This window comes from Pinus tabuliformis, chromosome Q, assembly GCF_031772625.1.
Source record: "Pinus tabuliformis cultivar Carrire ecotype Pingquan chromosome Q, CPIR1, whole genome shotgun sequence".
In the NCBI taxonomy this organism is placed as follows: Eukaryota; Viridiplantae; Streptophyta; class Pinopsida; order Pinales; family Pinaceae; genus Pinus; species Pinus tabuliformis.
Window position 1 is genome coordinate 783,668,742 of NC_142296.1, and position 25,853 is coordinate 783,694,594.

Genomic DNA, 25,853 nt, shown 5'->3' on the forward strand with positions numbered 1-25,853 from the left:
TAATATTTTCTAGGCAGTGTTTAACCCAGAGAAATGATCACCACATGCTCCCACATGGAAATCATTCAAAACATGTTTAGCCTCTTCATGCGCCAAACATCAATGTAACACCAAGTCAACCATACAATGATAAAGGGTATCATCTATGATGAGGTGCTTTTTCATTGTAGCATATGCATTGGTGGTCATCATGGGACAACTCGAGCAGAAGTTGTTCAGTCTAGAGATAATGTAATATATCCCCTTACCACATATCATATTAGTTACTACATAACAAAGACTCTTTAGGAAATGAATTAAAAACCATTGCCCCATCACTATCAAGAGGAAGGTTGGATAACATCTCTACAAAGACTAACGACTTCTTAGATTTCACGGCCACAAACTTCAGATCAAATTCGTGAAAATAACAATCCATTTGGAATAATTGCCCCCACTAACTTTTTGGCTGAGAAAATTTTGCATGGTATTGGAGTCAATGACTATGATGGTCTTACGCAAGAAGATGTAATTTCTAAGCAGTTGGATATTCAATACAACAACTAGAGCCATATTTTCAATGTATAGATAGCAAAGTTTCGCCCCCAATAAACCTTTGCTAAGGTATTAGATGACACATTCGTGGCAGTCTTTTCCACTTAGACAAAAACAATTCCAGGAGTTGAATCAAAGGCTGCAAGATATAAAATGAAGCCTTGAATTTAGTCAGGAGGTGTCAATAGTGAGGTTGACATCAAGGCATTTTTTAAGGCATCCAAAAATCATTGTGCTTGGTCATCCCACATAAATGGAATATCCTTTCTAAGGAGGTGCATTAAACTCTTTTTTATCACACGATAGTTAGCGATGAATCTATGTAAGAATTTTTCTTTACCTTGCAAACTCTGAAGTTGATTGATAATGAGAAGAAGAGGAAAATTGATTATTTCCTCGACCTTGAGAGGATCAAACATGATATTTTACTTGGACACGATGAAGCCAAACAGTCATCCTAAAACAATGTGAAATGTGTAGTTGTGAATATTCAAATGGATATTATAGTAGCAGAAGCACATAATACTGCCCATATATGTGTAGGATGAGCATACCATCGATGAGAGTGAACAAATAGGTCATCAAGATATGCCTCAACAATTCACTTGATGTCATGAAAAGCATAAGACATGGTCCGCTGGAAAGTGGCCCCAACATTTTTAAGACCAAAAGGAAGTTTCTTATATTTGAATGTACCCAAAGGAAAAATCAAAGCCATTTTGTGTTGATCTTCTAGTTTGATATTTATCTGGATATAGCCAAAGAACCATCCATGAAGGAAAAGATCTCACTTGTGGCATATTCATCGATGATCTGGTCAATGATTATGGTTGGGTAGTTATCTTTTGGACATGCCCGATTAAAGTCCCTATATATGAATGGTACTCTATTTCTTAGTGACAAGAATGATGTTGGAAACTCATTATGTCAAGGGAATAAAATAGACAAACTCATTTTTAAGCTATTTTTCAACTTCCACCTTGATGGAAGCATTATTGTGATGGTTGACTAACCATAGCCATTTCTTAATTTGATTAGCTCCTTCATACGTGATTATTTCATGCTATACAATCCAAGGATCAATGCTAAGTATATCTTCATATGCCCATTGTTGATAAGGTTAATCCTCTCTGTGGATAGAGACGATCCCTCTATCCCAATGAGTTGGTCTAGAAACTGAAGTGACAATCAACTAGACATCTTCCTAGGTTATAATTGAAAAGAAGAACGAAGGATATGGCCTACCTCATTCTGATGCTATTCTAATTTCCTTTATTGAGGGCCTTGAACTACTTGTGTCACATACTTGTTCCTCCTTCTCTCAGTGTTTATGTACCTGCACAAGTGATCAAGAAACAATAAAGCATGCCAAAACCAATAGAAAATCCAATAACAACCTACTTAACTAATCAAGGAATGTCAAGCTAAATAATACATGATCATATATATTTTGGGAAGATGAACCAACAGTTGTATATTATTAGGAAATAAAGGGAAGCTTACAACCAAAGCCTTGATGTTCAAAGGCTCTCCTTGAGTGGTAAAAAACCAAGAACTCTCCAAGCACTCCTTCTCCAAGTCTAATGAATGGCCTCTAAGCACAAGCTTAGCATAAGGGTGCAAATAAACATAGACCAACCAGCCTCTAACCTGACCAACCATTTGGGAATGGGAGAATATGAATATATAAGCTAGGAAAGGGAGTTAGAACCTCTCCAAAGATGTGATTAGGCCCTTATCTCAAGGAGGTATCTCATAGGGATAAGACCAAGAGGACAAGTTGGGATAATTCGACCTCTTCTAAGCCGAACTTACTCCAGCTCACCGCTCTAGAAGCTTCTAGATCATGAAGCTTCTCATCCTCTTTGGGAAAATTACCTCTTTGGGATCATCGCGGGTATGCAAGGGAACATAGTGATGCCATTGTGGGTCAAGAGTGATGCAACAAGTGACCATCGCGGTTTTTTACCTCATAAGAGCGATGAGTCTCAAAATCAAGGTTTTAGAGCTATTTGTTCAGGGGAAAGCTCAAGGCATTTTCTAATCAATGTTCTTGGGAGGATATGAGCTGCATATCTGAATAAGTACACTACATGATGGTCATGTTTTAGGCATTTCAGGGTATGTCATGGGGAATTGCAGGAGGTGTGACAAAATACAGTGTAACAGATGCCCCCTAAAGCATGAAGGTAGAACGGGGAGTGATGGTTGAGATGCTTTACAAGATTTTTCAAGGACGAGGACACACACTATCAGGAGGCCTACAAATCAAGGACACATACACATATACATATCTGAGAGCAAGACATGAATCTACAACATGGGCGCAACCATCCAGATAATAAGGATTATATGAAAGGATCCATGGCATGGGCGTAACAATCCAAATAAGAAGGATCATCTGTAAATGTAAGATCCAAGGTATGGATGCAGCCATCCGATATAGAAGAATTATCATAAATGTAAAGTCCCACGGTATGGTCACATCCGTTCGTATAGGATAAACATGTGTACAATCATGAATAACATATAACTCCACGTAGCCTGAGTCATATCAGACAAGACTCAGGGTCTTGCATCCCATCCTGACCCAATCAAAGTACAAATTCTAACCTGTGAATGAACGTGTCGCAATCGAACATGCTAGAAAACCACCTAATTACCGGCTAATGATGTGGACCATTAACAGGCACAAGAGAAACCACCCATAATGACAATGGCTCTCAAGGTACGATAATACAACTCGTGAATGTGATAATGAAGCTGAAGTCGAACACTCATGGAATCACCCGATCGAAGGCCAATGACGAAAACCTGTCGTCGGATGTGAAGAACTTTTCATTAAGGCATGAAAGCTCTAGGGTACTGAAAGGGAGTTTCTAAGTCATATTCCTGGATAATGATCTGAAGTCAACAAGAAGTGACCCATCGAAGGAGGGTCATAATGATTCCCCCATCATCAACATGAAACAATGAATAAAGTGGAATAAAATGAGTATGATCAAGACTGTAGCAAAAGATCAGACAATGTATGGGTAGTAAACTATAGATAGGATTTCTCTTGAACATGTTGGTGACACGAATCCAAAGTGTGGCACCATTAGACTCAACATAGGACCAAGGGTCATAATGACAAAGTGGAATAGTCAGATGAGAGGTAAAATGGATAACCCAAACCCAAAAGGACAAGTGATTGAGCAAGGATATCCCAAACTCGACACGAGATACTGGTGAGTGTCATGTTCAAGAGCGGCACGCCGTCTATACAAAGCATGTTTCATCTTCATTTTTCCCCACTATCTCTAGTGAGTACCTCTTTATTTTTACACAAGCTTGAAGAGGATACCATATGCTTGTCATATAAGTTCACCCTTCGCATGAATCCATCCTAGTAAGTTTTACAAGTCCTAGGAAGGAGGAACTCGATCTCATCATGGTGACAAGTCTTTCGTCATTTAATTTTTACGAGTCTGACAGAAGAATAACTCAGTGTCTTTTTCATGTTTAGAGAGTTTGAAAAAGAAATGAAAAATAAAACTCCATCACGTCCATTTTCGTAATTTGTCTCTCAAATCTGAAAAGGTAGAAAACAATATTCGAGAGAACCTCTTGACAATGTCGACCGAGGTGTACCTTTTTCGTAAATAGTCAATCTCAGCGCAAAAACAGAGTAAACGTACACTGAGGTGATGTCAATTCATTTAATTTTAACGAGTTATAAATGACAAGTAATCGGAAATTTTTTCATATTTCGAGAGTCAGAAAAGTGTTGAAAGATAACTTCCCCTGGAGGAATGAGTGGTATAAAAGGATAGCAATTGGTTCTGGTCATGATGGATCTTCTCAAAACATGTAAAGGCCAAGAGGCTGGCTAATAAGACCACTTCATTGGAGATGTTCCTCAGGCAAGGGTAAAACAACCAATTGAAAGCATATGATCGGCCAAAGAGATGGTGATAATGGAATGAAAAAACCAAGGCTCATCTGGAAAAAATCGGCAGATAAAAATGGCAATCGCAAGATTAAAAGTGGGAATGGTTTCATTTTTACACAAGTTTGAAACATGGGAAAAAATTATGCATGGATTTGGTTTCATTTTTACACAAGCTTGAAACAAAAGATAAATTATGCCTGAGATAAGTTTGCATGCGCCCAGCACAATGACTCAATTTGAGGTACATTCCCCCCAAGAATGAAGGTTCACTTACGATATCAAGTGAAATACTCGACTGGGATTTTACGAGATCTGATCAAAGACTCGAATTGGAAGGGGATTTGTTTCATTTTTTAACAAGCTTGACACAGGAAAAGAACCATGCTCATGACACCTTGTTTTATTTTTTAACGAGCTTGACACAAGTAAAAGAACTATGCTCATGGAGACCTATTTCATTTTTTAACGAGGTTGAAATAGTAAAATAACTATCCTCATGATCCTTGTTTCATGTTTTAAGGAGTTTGACACAGAATAGGAACTCTGCTCCACTCCCTTGTTTCATTTTTTAAGGAGCTTGACACAAGACGGGGAAATTTTCTCCAAGATCCTTGTTTCATTTTTTAATGAGCTTGACACAAGATAAGGAACTCTGCTCTAAGATCCTTGTTTCATTTTTAACCAAGCTTGACAAAAGACAAGTAACTCTGCTCCATGATCCTTGTTTCATTTTTTAACGAGATTGACACAAGACAAGGAACTTTGCTCCATATCTTTGATCATGGACCAAAGGAGGCCATGGCTTCCAAGAGGTTCTCATCAGAAGGGAGAACAATACTCTGGAAGGGACACATGTCCAAGGAACCAAATGAAAAATCAAGCTCAAATTCCCCCAATACATGATGTACTACATCACCTACTAGATCATCAGTAGATGTGGGCATGGAACAGGTGGCCATGTAACTAACCTGTGGCGAGGGTGATACTGCTTGCAAATAAGAACCATTTAGGGATGATGGTTGAGTGGCAGTTGATTCTGTACCAATGAATGTCATTTTATAAATGATCACAATGCTTCCTTCATGCGGGAAACACATCACTAGAAAGAGAGAAGAAACAAGAGCTCCCATGACATAAACATAGTCACGGGCAAGGAGTAGATTGAAATCTAAAGGGCCTTCGACAACCATCACGTCTAAATAGACAATCTTTCCTCCCAAAGTAATAGGTAACTTAGGAAGGATCCCTGACGGTTGACTGGTTCCTCTATTAAAATCTAACAGATTCTGGGTGACGGGGACAAGCTAAGGAGAACCTAAATCTTGCCAAGCAGTTGAGGACAAGATACTAACAGATGCGCCCTCATCTATGACTATGCTAGGTATGGCCATATAGTAAGCCTGTACTGTAATCTGGAAAGGCACATAAGAAGGAAGGTGATATCCTGCCATTTGACTCCAATCAAAAGAAGTGACTAAACTACTCGAAGAGGGTGTCATAGGAATGTTAGAGATACCCTCTTGCTCAATGGGAAAATGAGAAATGCTCTCATGCACCTCTAGAATAGGAGGATTTCCCTCCAGTTTATTTGAAACTGAAGAAACCATAAGAACTTGAACAGTATGAGGTTCACTCTCTACCGTAGAGGTAAGGTTAACTAAATGTGGGGTCAAGTTTACCAATTTCTCAATCAATAGTTGGTCGAGACCAGGCTCACGAGACTCACTTTCAGAGAGAGCGGGATTGACCAAAGATGACTTCTGATCAAACATTGGATCAGCTAGTGAAGGATCAGGAGAAAGCTTTCAATAACCAATCGGAAGACGAGGTTGAGAAACTGTAAGGTTTTCCAACTCTTTGGAAGCTTCATTCATAAGAGGACAAAGATGAATGGGATGACTACGTTCACACAACTTACAGGGAAATTTAAATTTTCCTTTTTTTCCCGTGGACCTTAATAGTTGAAATTTTATCACCAGTATGATTGCCATAGGCTGATGACAAAGGTCAATGTGAACCTGTGGACCACACTTCTAAGACCTTGGGAATACCAGGACAATTCCGAAGAAGGTGGTCACCATTACATAACATGCAAGGGAATGTTACTTTTCGAGGCTGGTTGGAAGATTTTTCTTCATCTGTTGCATCCGTAGCAATGACTTCCTGGTTTCCCCTCGCCTATTTGTCTTCTTCTTCTTTGTCCTCTTCTTTTTCTTCTTAGCTTCCTGGTCACTAGAATCTAGAATTTCATCACGCAAAGAGGAAGAATGAGGTGAAGAAATAGGCGAAGGAGGGAAGGGGTAACCTTTAGGATCAACATGAGGTTGATATTATTTAGGTGGAGGAGAACTTGGTTGAAAAGAAAATTGAACACTCGGAACCACCGAGGTCGAAAATAACCAAACTGGCAGACCAATGGTCAATTCAGGAAGGGACAATGTCACCATATAGGGAGCACCAGTGCTTCCAAAAGAAGGAAAAGGACTAGGATTCCCATCAGAGGGGTTTCCTTGACTGATAGACTCGAGTAATGTTGCCATTGGTATCAACCTAAGATATATTAAGGAGTATTTCCACAAGAAGGATTTTGTTCCGTTGTTAATTAATTTTAGAATTTGAAACAAAAACTTTACCTTTTCATGTTTTAAGAGTCAAGAAAAGGACTAAAAGGTGACTCCAGTCACTTTCGTAGGTTTAGCGAGCTTGAAAGGACAAGTGCTCTATGATCTTTTCAAATTTAAGGAATCAAAAAAGATCGAAATGACTACTCAAGTAACTCTAGGCAAAAGGAGTACTAAGTAACGTGAACTGCAATATATACCTCAGCAAATAAATTTACCAAGGACTTTACATACGTGCAAGGAATCTCCCCGAATGTTATGTTCAGTGTATCACATTTACAAGGTGGTAAACTCGGCTTCCTATAGATAAAGGTTTGCAACCTATAGGGGTATCTCTTTATATACTCGACGGTACATGGAGCACAATTCTATGCTAGTGATGTCTAATGCAAAAGCGAACGACAATTGCTAAGTTTTATAGACGTCGAAACACATCTCTAGCCTAGACCACTAAGTATGAACGTTAATGTTTCAAATGCTCCATAGATTAATTGATATATTTTAGAGTTGATCTTGAAATTATGTTTCGGTTATAAGGCTCAACACGATGTCACCTGAACATATAAGATGCAACTATATGAGAAAAATAAAAATTTCATTTCTATGAAAGCTAGACTAACCAAGGGAAGAAATTTTAATCAATAATGCATCATGTAAAGTGCCTTCCACTAATTTTCACTTTTGTCTTCCAAACGCAATGCCAAAATTAAAAGATATTTTCACTTTTCACTATCCTAAATGAAACTTTTCGAAAGTAAAATGATTTTGACTTTACAAAGATGCACTTATATGAATTATGTTTTTCTTTTCGTTTTGAATGATTTGATGCAACTAATACAGTTTTTAGCCTTCGATCATTGAAAAATGTGATCTATTCTCAATGATGAATCTCAAAAAATAACTTCTCAATGCAACTAATCTAATGCATTTTCATGAAAAGTAAATTTCGAAATACAAGTTAAAACATATGCCAAACGATGTTTTCAATGATTTCTACATAAAACAACACTCAATCAATAAGCAAAACAAACATCTCAATGACACCAACAAGTAGTAAGAAATGACCAATGACTAGAAACCCTAGAATTTAGTCAGATTTCTTTTCGAAGCCAATGAGACAAATTTTGCAAATTAATCAAGGCAATCAATCAAAACATTGACAAATCCAAGCATACAGGATGGGAAAAGACCTTAGGGACCAAGACACACTGGATTCTTAGGAAGAAATCTTAAAAATTCTAATATTCAAGGATCATCACTACTCTATATACACAAACCCACGATTATCGCTACTTTGCTTAGGCAAACCCGTGATGGCATCACTACTTTGTATAGAAAAAGTAGTGATGATTTCAGCATGACCAAATAATGAAGAAAAAAATTTCATCACAACTATAAAGGTAAAAACCGCGATGCCATCGCAGCTATTAAGGCGAAAACCACGTTGGGCGAGGAATATGGGAAAAAACTAAAAAGATTCCAAGAAACAATCCATACTTAGAACTCTAACGTAGTAATTAGTGATGGTATACATTGAGACTGATGCAGGCAAGCCCAAAAATCGATGGTTGGTTAAACTAGACAAAAGATTAGGGTGAAGGATTGAAAGGAAAGGATCATAGGCTCCCCGGTGGAGTCACCATTTTGTTGACAAGGTTAATCCTCTCTGCAGATAGAGATGATCCCTTTAGCCTAATGAGTGGATCTAGCAACTGAAGTGGCTATCAACTAGACATCTTCCTAGGTTATAATTAAAAAGAATAACGAAGGATATGGCCTACCTCGTTTTGATGTTATTCTGATTTCCTTTGTTGAGGGCCTCGAACTGATTGTGTCATGGACTTGTTCCTGCTTCTCTCAGTGTTTCTGTACCTACACAAGTGATCAAGAAACAACAAATCATGCCAAAACCAATAGTAAATCCAATAACAACCTACTTAACTGATCAAGGAATGTCAAGCTAAATAATACATGAACATATATATTTTGGGAAGATGAACCAACAGTTGTATATTATTAAGAAATAAAGGGAAGCTTAAAACCAAAGCCCTGATGTTAAAAGGCTCTCCTTGAGTGGTAATCCAAGTCCAAGCTAAGAACTCTCCAAGCACTCCTTCTCCAAGTCTAATGAATAGCCTCTAGGCACAAGCTTAGCATAAGGGTGCAAATAAACATAGACAAACCAGCCTCTAACCTGACCAACCATTTGGAAATGGGAGAATATGAATATATATGCAAGGAAAGGGAGTTAGGACCACTCCAAAGATAGGATTAGGCCCTTATCTCAAGGAGGTAGCTCATAGGGATAAGACCAAGAGGCCAAGTTGGGATAATTCGACCTCATCTAACCCGAACAACCTCCAGCTCGCCGCTCTGGAAGCTTCTAGATCCCAAAGCTTCTCATCCTCATTTGGAAAATTACCTCTTTGGGATCATCACAGGTATGCAAGGAAATAGCGATGCCATCATGGGTCAAGAGTGTTGCAACAAGCAACCATCACGGTTTTTAACCTCATAAGAGCGATGAGTCTCAAAATCACGTTTTAGAGATATTTTTTCAGGGGAAAGCTCAACGCATTTTCCAATCAATGTTCTAGGAAGGATATGAGCTGCATATCTGAATATGTACACTGCATGATGGTCGTATTTCGGGCACTTCAGGGTATGTCCTGGGGAAGTGCAAGAGGTGTGACAAAATATTGTGTAACACCTGCACAAAAACGTTATGAAATTGTTTAAAAAGAGTGGTATAGGTAATAATATCATCTAGAGTGTAGTCCACCCTAATCATGATGTTTCCATGACCCCAAGTTTCACACAAATATCAATGGGAATAATAGGAGAAATGTTTGCTAATTTCCCTTCTTAAAACACATCATGTGTCATGGAAGGATACCGTGCCCAATTGACATTTCATAATCAAACAATGTGGTGTAAGTTATCATTCAAATGTTCCAGAAAAGGGAAGAAAGATGAATAATGGTGAGATTCTCTTACCAAAGTGGATCAAAGATCACAATGGATTCTAGTATGGCCTCATAAGATGGCATCGTAGTATTGAGGAAGTCACAAGAACTTGAATGATCAATATCCCATGCAGTCGAGGAATAAGCACCAAGATCCATATCATGTGGGAGACTTGGCTTGAGGTCAACAATTGCCATTCAGATAGTTTGATAGGACAACTCAGAGAGGCTCAAAGGCATATAATCATCATACATGTCAATTTCTAAAGGAGAAGGGATTATCCATGGATCATCATATCCATCGGAATCACAAGTGATGGATGTGATCATGTTAATAATGTTGGTATATTGTGACATGTCAGGAGGAGTCAGGGGAAATTTTCCCATCAACGAAGACTCTTTTAATATCCCTGCTCCAATGCTTTCAACAATAGAAGGGGAATATCCTACAAATGGAACTAACTATCATGAAAATGAAAGTCGGGCTTGCAAAAGGTTACCTGGTTGATAGTGACAATTTACCTTAATGGGGGAACATCATGATGCAAAAGACAAATGAAAGGATAACAGTCATGGCATTGAACAAGCTTCACCCTAATAGGAGGTTGTAGACTAATGGGGAATTTATTACCTCAACCTTGATAAATATTGTTTTACGTTTGAGCTCAATAGGAAAAGAATAAAAAACACCTCGATGTTGCAAGGTATGCCCATAAAAGACCTTTAATGTAGAATCAAGTGGTGATAAAGTCAGTGATCCAACAACTTTCCAACACTTTGATGACATAATGCAGGTAGATGCCTCTTTATCCAATATCGTCCAATGAACATGTCGTACAAAGACATGGACCATGACCTGGAAGGCCGAACGTTGTTGAAGATGGGGTTTCCATAAGGATGGATTAAAGTTGATGAGATTCATATTTGATGGATCTACTCCACCAATGGAAATTAGAAGTACTTTGTGTTGCATGGGGAAACTTTGTAAAACTTTGAGTGTATAAAGAGCAGTGAATGCTTGGGCCAGATCCTTGACAATGTTATAGTTGTGAGCAGCCCTTTCATTTGGGTTATGTGTAGTCTTATGAAGCATATCTTTAGGAGGATGTGGCATAGAGCTCAACAATGGTTTATAAAAATGAAGAGGATCATCAGGTTGAGTAGGGATCATGGGTTCCGATATGGAAATACCACTCTTAGGATTATCATAGTTGTGTGCTATAGTCATGACATGATCAATTGTTCTACCATAAAGATAATTGTGTGGATGATGAGGCAATATTCAAAGGATTTCCCCACTCCCCCCTTGCTAAAGGGGTGGATGGTTTGTAATCATATGTCATATTTGGGCCAAAAATGGATTTGTCAAGACAGTAAGTTGATGAGAAATATTTTGTTCTGATAAATAACGGTGGATCTCATCCATCCAAGGACACTCATGAGTGAGATAGTCTTCCCCACAGATCTTGTATTTAAAATGGTTCTTCTTCTTTTTTTCTTTCATTCCACCCCCAACGGTATGTTAGGTTTGAGGTTCCCCTTGTTTAGTGTTCAAAGGTTTATTTAATTTTTTTTTCTTCTTTTTGCCTCCAAGTTGTTGGGAATTCTTTAAAGGTGTGGATTGCATATAATTCACCTCAAAGGTTTGAACAAGAGAACTAAGAGTTTGAGTGGTAGGCTTAGAAACTAGGGCACTAGAAGAGATGTTCATTTGGCCCATTTGATTGGTTAGCTGGCATATGTTTCCTAAGGATCCAGACCCCACTACACCATCGGCATGGGATCCAAGCTTTCCTTTTGACACATCATTCAATGACTGAGGAGTGTTAGGGATGATTTCATATAAAATTCCCACTTGAGAATAGATCAATTCTAATCAGTGTGCACACATGATGGCTTCTTCATGGGTCTGAGTTCCTACCTCTTATACATCTTTAGCAATCCTAGGCAAGAGGGACTTAGTAAACCATGCACAAACTAACTCATTAGGAAACTTGGATCTAAATAGAGTTTTCCTCTGCCTCCACTGATGGATTTGATCTGAGATGTGGGTGTTGGTGTCATGATGAAAGTTACTGGGTATGTTTGTTCTAATTTCATACCTAATAGGAAATTGATAATGGTTAGCAAAGGCCTATTCTAAAGACATCAAGTTATAGTGAGAAATGTTTTCAAGATTAATGTACCATTTGGTAGCATTGCCAATAAGAATCCACTGGAAAAAAACGTGACCTAACGCTATCATCCACGAAATATTTGGATGAGCACCATAATTCGTAAGTGGTATTGTGAGTTATAGGGTCTTTGCCAAGTTTACGATCAAACTGAAGGATGTCAACAGGAATTTTAGGTGGTACCACCGAACATACAGGGTTATGCTTGATGGGATCATTCATTAACTTTTAGAAGTAAGGAAACAAAAGGGTTACTAAGAAGGGTGATTTCAATGAAGCTTAGGGAGGAGGTGATGCCCTAGGTGGATGTTGTGATCCACCCATAGCATGGTCTCCAAAAGTAAAATATATTCTCAAGGAAGTAAGGTGACTAGAGGGGTTAGAACTATTGATCATGTGTGTATTGTAAAGGCTAGTTCCCCCATGGGAAAGGCCCCTAGAAACAAAAGGACTCTCAAAAGGTTATGTACCTCCAAGACCAAACGATGTGCTAAGAGGGAAGCATCTTAGACCAAAAGGTTGATCAATATGGTGGGTACCCTAAGGATAAAACACAATACTAGGGAAAGTGCCCCCAGCCCTTTGGACATTCCAAGGAAATGGAATGTTCCCTTGAAAAGTGGACCCCGCTAATGATTGACTACCCCAAGGAAATGTGAACCCACTAAAAATGTAAGTGCCCCCAGTTGTGTTAGGGAATGGCATGGACCTAGTATGATTGTTCCAACCAAAACGAAATCTAGCCTTAGGCATGAACAAACTACCTATAGATATGCCAGGACCAACAGAGGTCCCTCTAGATCCAAATTCGGATGTCGAGTTTGAACCTCACACATCTAATGTGGGTATGCTACTTGTAGTGGAACTGGAGCCTCCAATAAAAACAAAAGGAGGCATCGTAGTCGAATACGTGAAGGCAAACATATTGGATGTACCAAATGGATAGAGATGGGATCTTAAGATGTCCAGCCAGAAGGGGAAGACAATCTCAGTGAAGGTGGTGTCGAAACAGGACTTATGCTAGTGGTGAAAGGTATGGAAGTTGTCTCAAGGACAACTCTAATGACACTAAGTGTGGACACAGCAGGCTCTACCATCCAGGTGACACTAGCCATAATTTACTCTTAGTAAGGATTGTTTGAGGGGAAACATATAGTCAAGTCTACATCCCCACCTAAGAATATGGGTGACAGAATGTGAGTCACTAGGGAATAATAATGAGGTGGAGGACATTAATCAACCACTTTGTGAACTATGAGTTCGGCCCCTTTAGAATCACCCAAAGCAGCCACTAGATTAGGTATGTTTTTGATAGTGGTGGGGTCGCACCTACATTTATGGGGAAGTGAAACCTCCTCATCAAGAGAAAGGCCCTCAAGGAAAAAAGAATGACACAAACTAATATGAGCCACAGTGGTGGCAATAGAGGTACACAGAAAGTTTGAAATAAATAACACCTAAGCCCAACTAGACTCGACCAAAAAACATACACTTAACAAATCTAAGGAGAAAGCATGCAAATAAATATATCAGAGGGATCTTCCTATAACTAAAGATTGGTTGATCAAGGCCCCATTCATTTGTGGATATATGGTTGGGGAAATTACAATGGTCTCGTTCTTAATGTCTCCACACATGGTGCAAGTATGCCTTGATTATGATCAGGAATCCTATATGGAATCTAAGTGAGTATTGACCAACATTTGTCCCATGTACATTAAGCATGTCCCACTTTGTGTTACCTGTATAAGGTCCCTAAGGTTATGGCCACTATGGTTACCAAATACAACCATCCAACTTGGGGAGAACAGTCATGGGTCCACACCAAGACAAAATGAAGTGGGATAGATCACTCCATTGATCCTAGTATGACCTAGTTCTTAACCCTTGTGTTAGAAGGGATTTTCAGGTAATGTTTGATTATAACTAGACTTACACTACCTGACTCAAGATTAGTATTTGTTTTGATTGCCTTGCATATTTTCCTCACCAACCTATTCTAACGTCTTATAAAAATAATCTAATTTTGGTGTGATACTAATGAAATGAAAATATGTCTAATCAATTTTATTAAGCATTAGTTTTAATGGTTGTTCTTTAGGTTAGGGATAGATGGCTTGGAACTCAAATGGTGTTATGACTTGGTTCAAGGAAAGAGATGCAGAATATGCAAATGAAACTTTTTCTTTCAATGAATATTATCTATGAGAGAGTTATATCTTTTTAAATGCAACATGAACAATCCTCACAACTCTCTCCTTTATCAATTGACGTGCACTAGAAAATTAGAATTGAAAATCTCATGCAAATATTGAAATATCCAAAAGAAACACAGTCAAAACCTAACGCTCTACTTGCAAGTAAGCATGCATCAAATAAAGGATTCATAGATTAGAATTACCTCATAAGCAAACAGAAAATAAAGAGGGTGACAAGGCAATGGTGATAGAGAAATACATAGCTTCCAATGTCACTGTTGGGAATCAAACCCAAGAGGATTCAAAACCCTGAAACAAGACTATAAATCCACCTATTTGAAGTGGATCTAAGAATTTTTTTCACTGAGAAGAGGACTAAGAATACTAAATATGAAAGTGGCCTAGCCATGGGCTTTGAGTAGCACAAGAAAACCTAATAAAAACACAGGAAACCCACGTAAATCCCCTTTTTGAGTGCTTCAACACTCTGTCTATGAACAAAAAGGGAGTTGTAATGCTTTATCACAAGCAAACTAAAGCATTCATGACGCCAATAATGCTTTGTAAAGGGTATAGAGGAGAGTTAAAGGTGTTTAATCCATACTCGAAAGTTTTTTGAGCACATTTATTTAGAAGAAATCCTCCTAATATTACTAATGACTACTCATAAGTGAGAAAAGAAAATAAAAGAAATTAAATGGGTACATAAAGACTACAAAAAGTTCCACTGGGACTCCCCAGCAAAGTCACTAGTTTTGTTAGATGGAATTTCCTCAACAGTGATTGAATACTCTTAATCGATAGCCTACCCAATACCTATGATAGACAGTGTGTGACGATGTCTACTTACCCAAAAAATTCACAATTCAAATGTGCAAAACAAAAGTAAACAAGAATGGGAATCAGATGCACCTTATCATTGAAGGTGGCTCTCTAGCAATTACTGTGAATGAATTCCTTGAGAGCTTGGCTATGCGAATCTTCTCACCTATTATATGCACATAGAAAATAACAAACCTATGATTCTATATTTCTACAAACTGAAGTTAGCATTAGCATTATGAAAACCCAAATACACACACAAATAATATCAATGAAAATTATGTTGTTAAGGGTGGGGGAGTAGATGTTTTCATTATTCCAATGGTTTTTACAATAGTTTCTCCTTTCATAGTCCCTTGTCTTTGCTCCTCCTCTCACCATAGCTCACTGTCAAGGCACATAGTATTATGTAGCTTGTCACAAGGAGAATTTGGTCCCTCATTCTAACAACATTTCATTACATAAACTTTTCTCTCTTTGTTCCATGGAGAGAATTGCTTATATAGAATACTTTGGAGGAGTGATCAAATGTATCTAGACACTTTTTTGACCATGTGTGATATGGTATTTTTCATCATTATCTTCTATAACTCATTAATTTTGAAATTTTCTAACCTTATCCATTTTCTCTACCAACCTTAGTAACTTCAACTCTCTTTTGTTGTGTAACTAGAGTGTGGTAACTCTTGTTGGAAATATAAAGAGAGAGTTGTAACTCTTGCTACTAGTTTTCTAGGGGCATTGAAGAGGTAAAACACTAGTTTTCCTAGGGTTTCCATGGACTTCTTTCTACATTTTAACCTTCATTTTGATGCCTTTCCTTAGTATACCCAAGGGGGTGTCACTTTGAGCTATGATAAACATTGATGATGACTTTTTGAGTTGTAATAGTGTGAGGATGTACACATGGTGCATATCTACTTTAAATTGGAGAGTGTCTTTATACATATCCACTAAGATGTGTATAATATGAAGGGACTCCACAATATCCTATATCATGTGGGTATACCACCTCTAGAAGGATTTGTTGGTATTCTTCTACACTTCTCTCTCAATGTTGTGTTGTAATGCACTGAACTTAGGCATGGAAATGACTTGGTGTTTTGGATGTCATGTCAACATATGGTAATGGATTCCAAACAATCATGGAAAGGAAGAGAATTACCCCAAGCATAGTTAAATTCCCTATCGTGGTCTTGTGCATCCAAGCAATCTTAGATAAACTCATTTATAAGGTACTGTTGTAGTTGCTACAACCACCCTCCAAAAATTTTCCCATGCTTTGATTTTGGAGCCTTCCTTCTGTCCATAAGAGCTTATATTTTATTTTCTTCAAGGATTCATGTTATGATAAAAGACTTATCTTTTCATTATTTTCTTGTGATATACTAATCTCGACTTGATTTCTTTCAAACATAAGTTAACTCTTGACTTGACCTTGCAATATTGTTTGGATTTCCTCCAAAAACTACATAATATTGGAAGGTAGGTCAGTCTTGTCTCTAGAAAATACACAATTCTTCTTGGCATGCCAACCTTGAGCATCAAAACTATGCAATTTTGGATGGCATCCCAGATTTGATGATGGAAACTATGCAAAGCATCTCACCAGCTCAAGAAGATGGAAACTGCATAATGCACTGAGTCAAGAAGTTGCCGGATCCTTGGGAATTGTGAAATCCTTCTTCAAGATGTACATGTCCAGTTCCCAAAAAAGAAAAAAAAAAAAAAAGAAAAAAACATCCCTAGAAAATAGCCAGTCATTAATTAGTTGCCTGAAGGTGGCACACTTGCTATTTTTGGAACTTTCCGCCAAGTGTCCTTGATTTTAGGTGTGCGCATCATAAAACCTAATTGGTCTAGCTCTATATAATGGATACCCCTAGAACTCATTTGTACATTTGATCTTAGAGCTCTAGCATTCCCAAGGAGACGAAGAAGCATTTGGTGGAGTTTGCGGTGCTTTTCTAGGTGAGTTTTGCTTTTGTCATCTTTTGTCGCTTTTTGTCATTTGGCTTATGTGAGTGTTGTTTTCCTTGTTTATTTTCATGGTTGCTATTTTTTTAATGTATATTATCTTGTACAAGTGTTGGTTTGGTTTGTTGTTCACCTTTCGTAAGTGTCCCATTAGTTTTCTTGTTTTTTCCCATTAGTGGTCATTATTTTGACAAATCTCCATGCATGTTTGTTTTTCCTTTTGCATGTTGATCTTCCACACTTGTTTTGCGACGATCTATCCATAGTCGGATCTGCACTTCAACTTGCACCATCACTCAGATCTGTTTGTTTACCACACTCTTATCAATTTTATATGCTCATCTCTTGGTTAGTGTTTGCCTTGTCTAGTTGGGTATTGCATAATTCCATGGCTCAATCTCTTAGCTTTGCCTCTGAGAATACACAATGCATAGTACCTGGCTGGCCCAAAATCACATTACATAGTTCCAAAGCTCAAGCCTATTCCTTGGCCACTGATACCGTGCAATGCGTAGTCTCCACCCTAGTCTGCCCAAGTTGAACTGTGCATTGTGCAGTCTCTAGCCTTAGGTTGCACCACTATCTGTTGAGACTACACAATGCATAGTTCAAGAAGCTAATCTCCCTCCTTCACCTAAATAATTGTGCAATTTTCCTATTCATTCCACTGGTTATTGTTGTGATATTTCTTTTTAAGTTGATTTTCTGAAGCTAATTTGTCTTTTCCATGAGTGCATTTTCCTCCTATATGTATTGTAGTTGTTGAGCACTCCTCTTCATTAGTCACTAACATCTTGGCACCAAAGATATATGCTTCAAAGGATACCATATAAAGAAGCACTGGGGAGGTAGTTGAGAGTACACCAATGAACTTTCCAGTTTACACAGATACTTAGTTGTTCATAGAAAATGAATCAAATATCACATGGTAGAAAGTGAATGAAACATTCTCAGTAAGAAGCTTCAAAGCGGACCTTGAAGACTGGCAGGTGTATTTCAATGTCTAGAAGTCAGTGTTACATAAGGTTTCATGCAGGTATCCAGCTTTCCCATGTGCAGATGTTGTCAACTGCATAGTTTCTCATATAGATCCAAAGACTATGACTCTGAACAATGTCAGCAGACAAAGGCTTGCTTCTTTTCTAGCACCACATTATCATCTCATGTATCATTTGTTGGAGACAAAATCGCCCATGGATTCCTACTTTATGCTACCACCAGCTACTTGAGCACCAAATACATTGTCAAAAGTTGGGTGAAAGAGCCAACAAAGTTTCTTTAGACACCCACCAACACCTACAAGACAAAATCTCTTAAGAGGGCCTATCATCTCTTAATAGTTTTATGTTGCAGAATCTATGGTCAGCAGAGCACTAAGACCTTTCCTAGAGGGTGGGAATTCTTACTAAACCAGGTTGTGAACGAAGGAAAGTTGTTCAACTAGTCAGACTTGTTGCCTCAACAGCTGAAGATCCATGTAGTCAATTCCCTAAATACTCCCAAGGGTGGGCAAGCTATATTTTACATATATGCATATCTATTGGATGCAATCAACACACACAATGCATTCCCTGGCATGAATTGGACTTGGACACCACAAGAGTTTGTCACACACATTCTTTCCAATTTTCTTTTAGAGTGCAGCGATAGAGGAGTAATGGAAAAGCTAACTGATCACTTCCTCATTTTGTTGTACAAGTTGATCTTTGAGGAAGAGCCACCTTGCATGTCACATGGGGAAATGGAAGTAGTGTCAGAGATAGCAGATTGTTTTGCCTCATCAGATGGCACTTTCCTCAGGGTGTTCGGCGAACAGAAATATCTGCATATTTTACCGAGCTATGCCACCGACAAAGTAGTCATGTAATAATTTGCGTACCATCTATCCACAGGATTACCAACAGCTTTGCACAGGAAGAAGAAAGCAACTTCGCCAACTATTCTCATGCAAATTGGATTGTACGAAATAAACAATCTGAAAGTTATGGATACGGAAGGAAGGAGATAGAGAAATTTACATTCGGTACTCTAGACTTCAATTCATACAATCTCTAGAATGTTTGTAGAGACCATTGTGTGAATATTCATTTCCAGTGGCTAAGTGGGACCTTTCACTGGATGGAGGAGGAACCATGGAATAATTGATACAATGCCTCCAAGTCTCATGAGCCTGTCAATTTTGCAAGAACTTCATAGGTTACTACGTAGAAATAAATCACTCCAGAAGAAGTACCAGCAGAAGGGCACAACTCAGTGCGTGAGAAGGGAAAGAGGAAAGTTGTTCACAGTCCAGGGGGAGAGAGAAGCCGCAAGATGAAAGCAGATCCAATCATTATGAAAGCGGCCATGGCAGGAGAGAAGAAGAGGAAACAGAGGTTACAGGAAGTAGAACAGGAGTAGAGGGAAGAACGAGAGCATAAGATATTGGAGGAAGAAAGGTAGAAGCAGGAAGAAGAATAAAGGTGAAAAGTAATAGCATAAGAAACAACATGAAGACAAGTTGAACAATGGGAATAGAATCGACAACTAGAGGAGGAGAGCAACCAGATGCAGGAAAAGGAGCTCGCTCAAGAGATTGAGGATTTTATCGAGATCCAAGACATGGAGGTGGAACCAAAGCCACTGAATCAAGATGTCGACCTGATTCCAAGTACACAGTAGTTCACCATTCATTCTCCCCATCCTCCAAAAGAGAAAGCTCCAAGCGAGGAAGAAGAATTGTTCCTCTTGATGATGGTATAGTTATGGATGCGTATAATTTGACTTATGATGAGATTCAAAAAAATATTGTACAAGAGGGGAAGAAACACTTTCCAGATGACCTCGCATCTCCTGTATTTATCAAATAAAGGGTGATTGTGACAGACACCAGAAGAAATCTAGGTGTCATTGTCGCAGCCAACTTGGCCTTCGCAAGTGCTACAAAGTCAAACACAGATTATTTAATGGTCGAGAACGAACATTTGGCAAAGAAACTGCAGGTAGTTAGGAAAGAGGTTAAACAACTTCGAGCAAATTTACAGAAAGCAACTCCCACATAATTCTATATAGAAGAGTTGAAAGCAACAATACTCGGTGAAGTATCGATACTAAGAGAGACCATGCGAAATATTTATGAGGAGCTTGTTACCATGCATAAGGAAGTTTTCCACTTGCATGGGTTGTAGCAGAAGTCTAAATATCATGTCAAAATTCTCAAGGTTGTGCAATCACTTATTGTTGTTATGCATGAATGGTCAATGCAATACAAAGGGGTGCCACTTGGACTAGGAAAGAAGACAAGGCAAGAGGTAGAGTTGGAGAAAGCAAAGGTTCAAATGCTCATCCAGAATAACAAATAGCTCGCATCATTCATTACCAACACTCAGACCTAATATGCACAATTGTACAACATCTTGGAATTCTTGGTGAAATTGCACAGCATCCCATTAGTTGGCTCACTCACTAAGACCAAACCTAGGAATCAAGTCAGGCGGGAGATTGAAGAATACTTGTAACAGTTGAGACAGATCGCCATCAAGGAATATATTGAAGTAAATAGACAGAATATGCAAAAGTACATTGGTGGCCTTGTCCAAATCAATATGATGTTGCTCTTACTCGAGAAGGAAACATAGAACAGTTCCAAATCAATGTACCCAGATGCCACAGAGGCTAGAGTCTGCTTCCATCCTGACACCATCACACAGTTGGGGATGTCATCACACAGTAAAAATCTTGGCACTGTTACGTGACCAAGAAACATCGAGTGGAAGTTGTTGAGATGGAGTTTCCCCAAAATCAAGCTTAATTGTTTTTCCTTATTAGGTTGTCTAGTTGGCTCTACCCAATTTTTTCCTATATGGGTACGAGTGTATTATAATTCTTTTGTAATTAATCTTTAAGTGGAATTCCAAGTGTCAATTGTGGAATGTGAAGAGTCATGATGTAATGAATTTAAAGAATCATTTTGTAAATAAGTTGAAGATTCATGAGGGGAGTCCAAAAGTCACAAGGGGAAGTGAATAGTCACCCATTTTGTTATAAATATACCCTCATAACTCATGTAAATGTCTTTTGGGGAGCTAATCTTTTGGCTAGGCTTAGGCTTAGAATCAGGAGCTTGGGATTTTGTGAGAGCCTTGGCTTCTCCATAGCATAGAGGGAGTATATTTCTTTGGAGGAGTAGGTGTTGACTTCATGTTCCACTATTGGGGCTAGTGGGTTGTCAATGATATATGTATGATTGGAACTTTCACTTAATAAAAGCTCAGAGCCAACACGTTTTCATGCATATGTTGTGAATATAGTAGGACTATTCTTGTTATGTTTGCAATGTATGTTATTTAACTTACACTTATGCTTATGAACTATTTTGTTTGCATTGGTATGAATCTTGTTGAATGTGTGTTGTTTTATTCTTTCATCATTGTTAACTTGTGAACTATTTCACAGATTAGCTTGTGATGTCTTTATGCTTGTGTGTTCCTTCCAAGATAGGTACGATTACAAGCTTCTAAGGGACACACTCATTTTCACTTCGTGTGTTAGAACCTTCATGCATTACACTTGACTTTCTACAGAGTCACACACTTGTTCCCACCAAAGTCACCATACACCACTCTATGCATTATTGTAGCCAAGGCACATCATTAAAACCCACTGCATTGGCAACCAGGTCATATTCTGGATGGAACTCCTACACCAAATGGTGTGAGGTCCAATTGAGACTTCATATAAGGGAGATCCCCTGAATGTTGGCGGGTCCAGCACAGGAAACATTTATGGTGCTAGAAGGAGGCCCAGATGAGAATTTGAACCCATGAATTTTGTTTGATCCTTCCACATATTTAATGGCTTCTTCCATCTTAACCCTGACATGTTTTGTCTAGAACCGCAAATCTGAAATTTCCCATGGGAATAATCAATGACTTGTCAAATTTGAAATTCGATGACGAGGGTGGAACAACCATTCTGAACACCACTCGTTGTTTCAATTTTTTCACAAAAAATAATATTCATTGGGAGGATACCACGTGCAGGTTGTTCATCCTCGCATTTGAAGTGCGCATAAAGGAATGGTGTTACACATTGCCCATCTCTTCCATACACTCTTTCAAACATCTTGTCAAGGATCTTTACCATGCCTTTGATAGGTATAATTACAATTTGTTTTTAATAAAATCATGCGATTGCAAAAAGAACCTGATGAATCTCTTAATGATTTTCATGATCATTTCATTCATTTTTGTTTTGAATTTTCTGAAGATGATATTGATTAGAATTTAATGAAAGAGAAGTTTGAATTTCTTGTTCATATTTCGATGAATCCACAAGAATATGAGTCTTTCAAAAGTCTCACAACATACCTCAGTTATAGAGCTTGTAAATCTATGGCGAACAAAGTTGTTGTTCAAAGTGAATCTTCATCTTCTCCTCATCAAACAACTCCATTTCTGCAGGTTGAGGTGGGAGAACTCGAGATTTCATCTGTTAATTTACCACCATCTTCTCCTGCCCCACATACTCACAATTTAATTGTAGTTTTGGGCTGTGAATCTGATGTTTGTGATGATGTGTTATCTCCTCATCCTCCATCTATTGATTCCTCTGGTCCTCCTGATTACAAGTTGTTTAGTTCACTTGTTTCATCTGTTTTTGTTGGTGTTCATGAAGATCAATTTCAGTATGGGGTTATTGTTGAGTATCAAACCTACGACATCATTTATGATGATTATGTATGGGAGTCTATCTCTGAACAAGAATCTGCGATGAAGGTTGGTTTTTCTGCTTTCATGCCTCTCCCTCATTATCCTAACATATTCCATGATTTTTTTCATTCTTGTTGAATCTTCCCAAAAATCAGTTTCTGATGATGTGATTTTTTATCACACTCAAAACCTGTGGGATGTCAGTTTTACATACGAATGCGGAGAGGAAAAATCTTCTCTTCTTAATCTCTCCAATCCATCATCTGATCATTGTGAAGAATTACAGGGTCAAATTTCGTGTTTTTGATCTTCCCTCTTTATGATTCATCAGATCATGAGGATGAATCTGTTTTTTATCTTGAACTTTCTGATCATGGATTTCATGATCTTTTCATTGATTCAGCTGGTCATGACTCTAATCTTTCCACTGTTGATCTTTCTAAGCCACCTATTTTTTATGATCCTCCCTCTGATCTTATGGAAATTCAATAAGTTTTCGAGGCACTTCAGCCTAAGCTGATGGTTATGTGAAGTTCTTGCAACCTTGAGACTAGTTCGAGTCCTAATCAAATTATCATTGTATCTTTTAAGGCCCCTAATCACTCCTCCACACAAATTGAAAATCAGTTCGTATCTCAAATTTCACATCATCCATTTGTTTTGCATGATCCAATCACTCAATCATTAGAGGATTCATGTCTGGTGAGCTCTGTTGCGAAACGGCAATTTTCTTCTTTCTTTATGTTTGCCCTGTTGGGTGTGTGTTATATTCTTTCAACGACTAGCCCCACGCGCGAAGCCGGGGGGGTTAGAGGGGGGGCATCTAGACCCCCTTTTGTTGCGTCAGGTGCAACAGGGGCGTCACAGGGGGGCAGCATCCCTCCTTATTGGGAGGTTTGCAGGGGGGTGGTAGCCCCCCTACATGGGGTACAGAGAAGCGCCCAGCGATGTTTTTTTTTTTGGACCCTATATTAGGTGGGTGGACCTACCTATGGTTTTGTGCATGGATTTCGCACATGGTTTTGGGCATGATGGTTTTCTGCCCATGGTATTTTGTAGATCCGATCAAGGGAACTATGGTTATGTTTTAATCCAGGGTTAATGGATTGGGGTTTATGGATGCTTTAGCATGTATATATATGCATTGTAACATTGAAAGGAATATAATGAAGAATCAATCTGGTAGTCCCGGTTTTGGGATCCAGGGGAAATCTCTATGTATTTGTTTTATATTTCTCGCCATTCTATAATTTATGCTTTTATAATTGATTTACAGGTAATTTTTGTATAGGGTTAAAACCTACATGCGCAATTTGGAAGTTTGAAAGATTGTTCTTTCTTGTCATATTGTCGTAATGTGTTTGAACACCACAATGCTTCCGCAAAGTGTTTTGCATGTGCTTTTCCTTTGTATTTCTTTGTGTGCGTTTTCAAAATTTGAACGTTACGATATGTATCACTTTATCTTTCTTGTTTTTTGTTATTATTGAATATCTTTCTTGATATGCATTCCCTCACCCATATAGGCCAGTCGATGCGTCGGTGGTTACACTGGAAGTTACATTTTACGTGAGCCTAGCCTATTCTCGGTTAGTGTAGGAGTAGGGGTAGTTTGTTATTTGCTTTGTTACACTGGAAGTTTCACATTACGTGAGCCTAGCCTATTCTCGGTTAGTGTAGGAGTAGGGGTAGTTTGTTATTTGCTTTGTTCCACTGGAAGTTTCATTTTACATGAGCCTAGCCTATTCTCGGTTAGCGTAGGAGTAGGGTTTTTTTTTTTTTTTATTTACTTTCCACCCCACTCTTTTCGTTTCTTTCCAGTTGTAGGGTAGCTTCAGCATGGGATCATGCTTTTTTTTTGAAGCAAGCATGGTGTTAGATTCGGTCTGGTCAGCCCTCCGTCAGAGATCAAAACTCTTTGTGCATTTCAATTCTAGGTGTCCCGCTCCATCCGCTCAGCTCCATTTCGTTAGGGACATGCCATGATCTGACGGAGAAAGTCATGCTACTCATGTCTGGCCCCTGCTGGTTCAGGTCTTGGTCCATAATCACTAAAAGTTCATGATAGCCAAGGTCTAGTCATATTACAGGTCAAAGTCCTTTTTATTGTTGGGTCTAGGAAATCATTAGTGTGGTCTTTGAAAAAACATGTCCAAAACAAGTCATGCGGGCCAGAGGGAGATCTTATACAGCGATGGTTCAGAAAGCATCATCATCACCTGAAGAGACATCGACTCTTCTTCAAAACTCTGTTTTGAAGAAAGGTAAAACAAGGTCAACTATGACAAAATTCTCCAAAAAATCGCCAGTTGACTTTTTCAGATGCAGTCAGGGTTTTCATGGCCAGGTACCCAGTCACATAGTCCCCGCAAAGAAATGTCGAAAATTTCATCATGAGAGCCAAAATTTCAAAGAAAAAATGAAAAGCAGAGTGTTTTAAAGTCAATGAAAAGTGAAAAACTCAAACATTAGAAAGTGGGCCTTCAAAGAGGAAAAAATTAAACCCAACTCTCCCAAAGCCTATATATACTTGTTTTTTCCCAATCATTTGTGCTTTGGCAAGCTTGGATAGAAATTTCAAAGGTGAGAGAGCAAATTCATGAGGGTTTGAGTGAGGGAGAGCTGGTTTCCAAAGGGTGCGGCGCACACACCAGGTAGCGCAGCGCACACAGAGGGCGTGATGCACTGGCAGTCATGCCACAGTGCAAAATCAACAAGGGCACAACGCACTCAGGGCACGTGGCGCACTAGGCTTGGCGCGCGACGCACTCAGGGCGCGCGGCGCACTGGGCTTGGCGCGCGACGCACACAGCCAGGGAACTCAAAACACTTGCAAATTGGTTTTATATCCCTGTTGAAGGCTAGCAAGCAAGAGGTAAGCTCAAAAGAAACATCTTCTCTATCAATTTGGTCAACGACTAGTGTTTCTAAGACGTT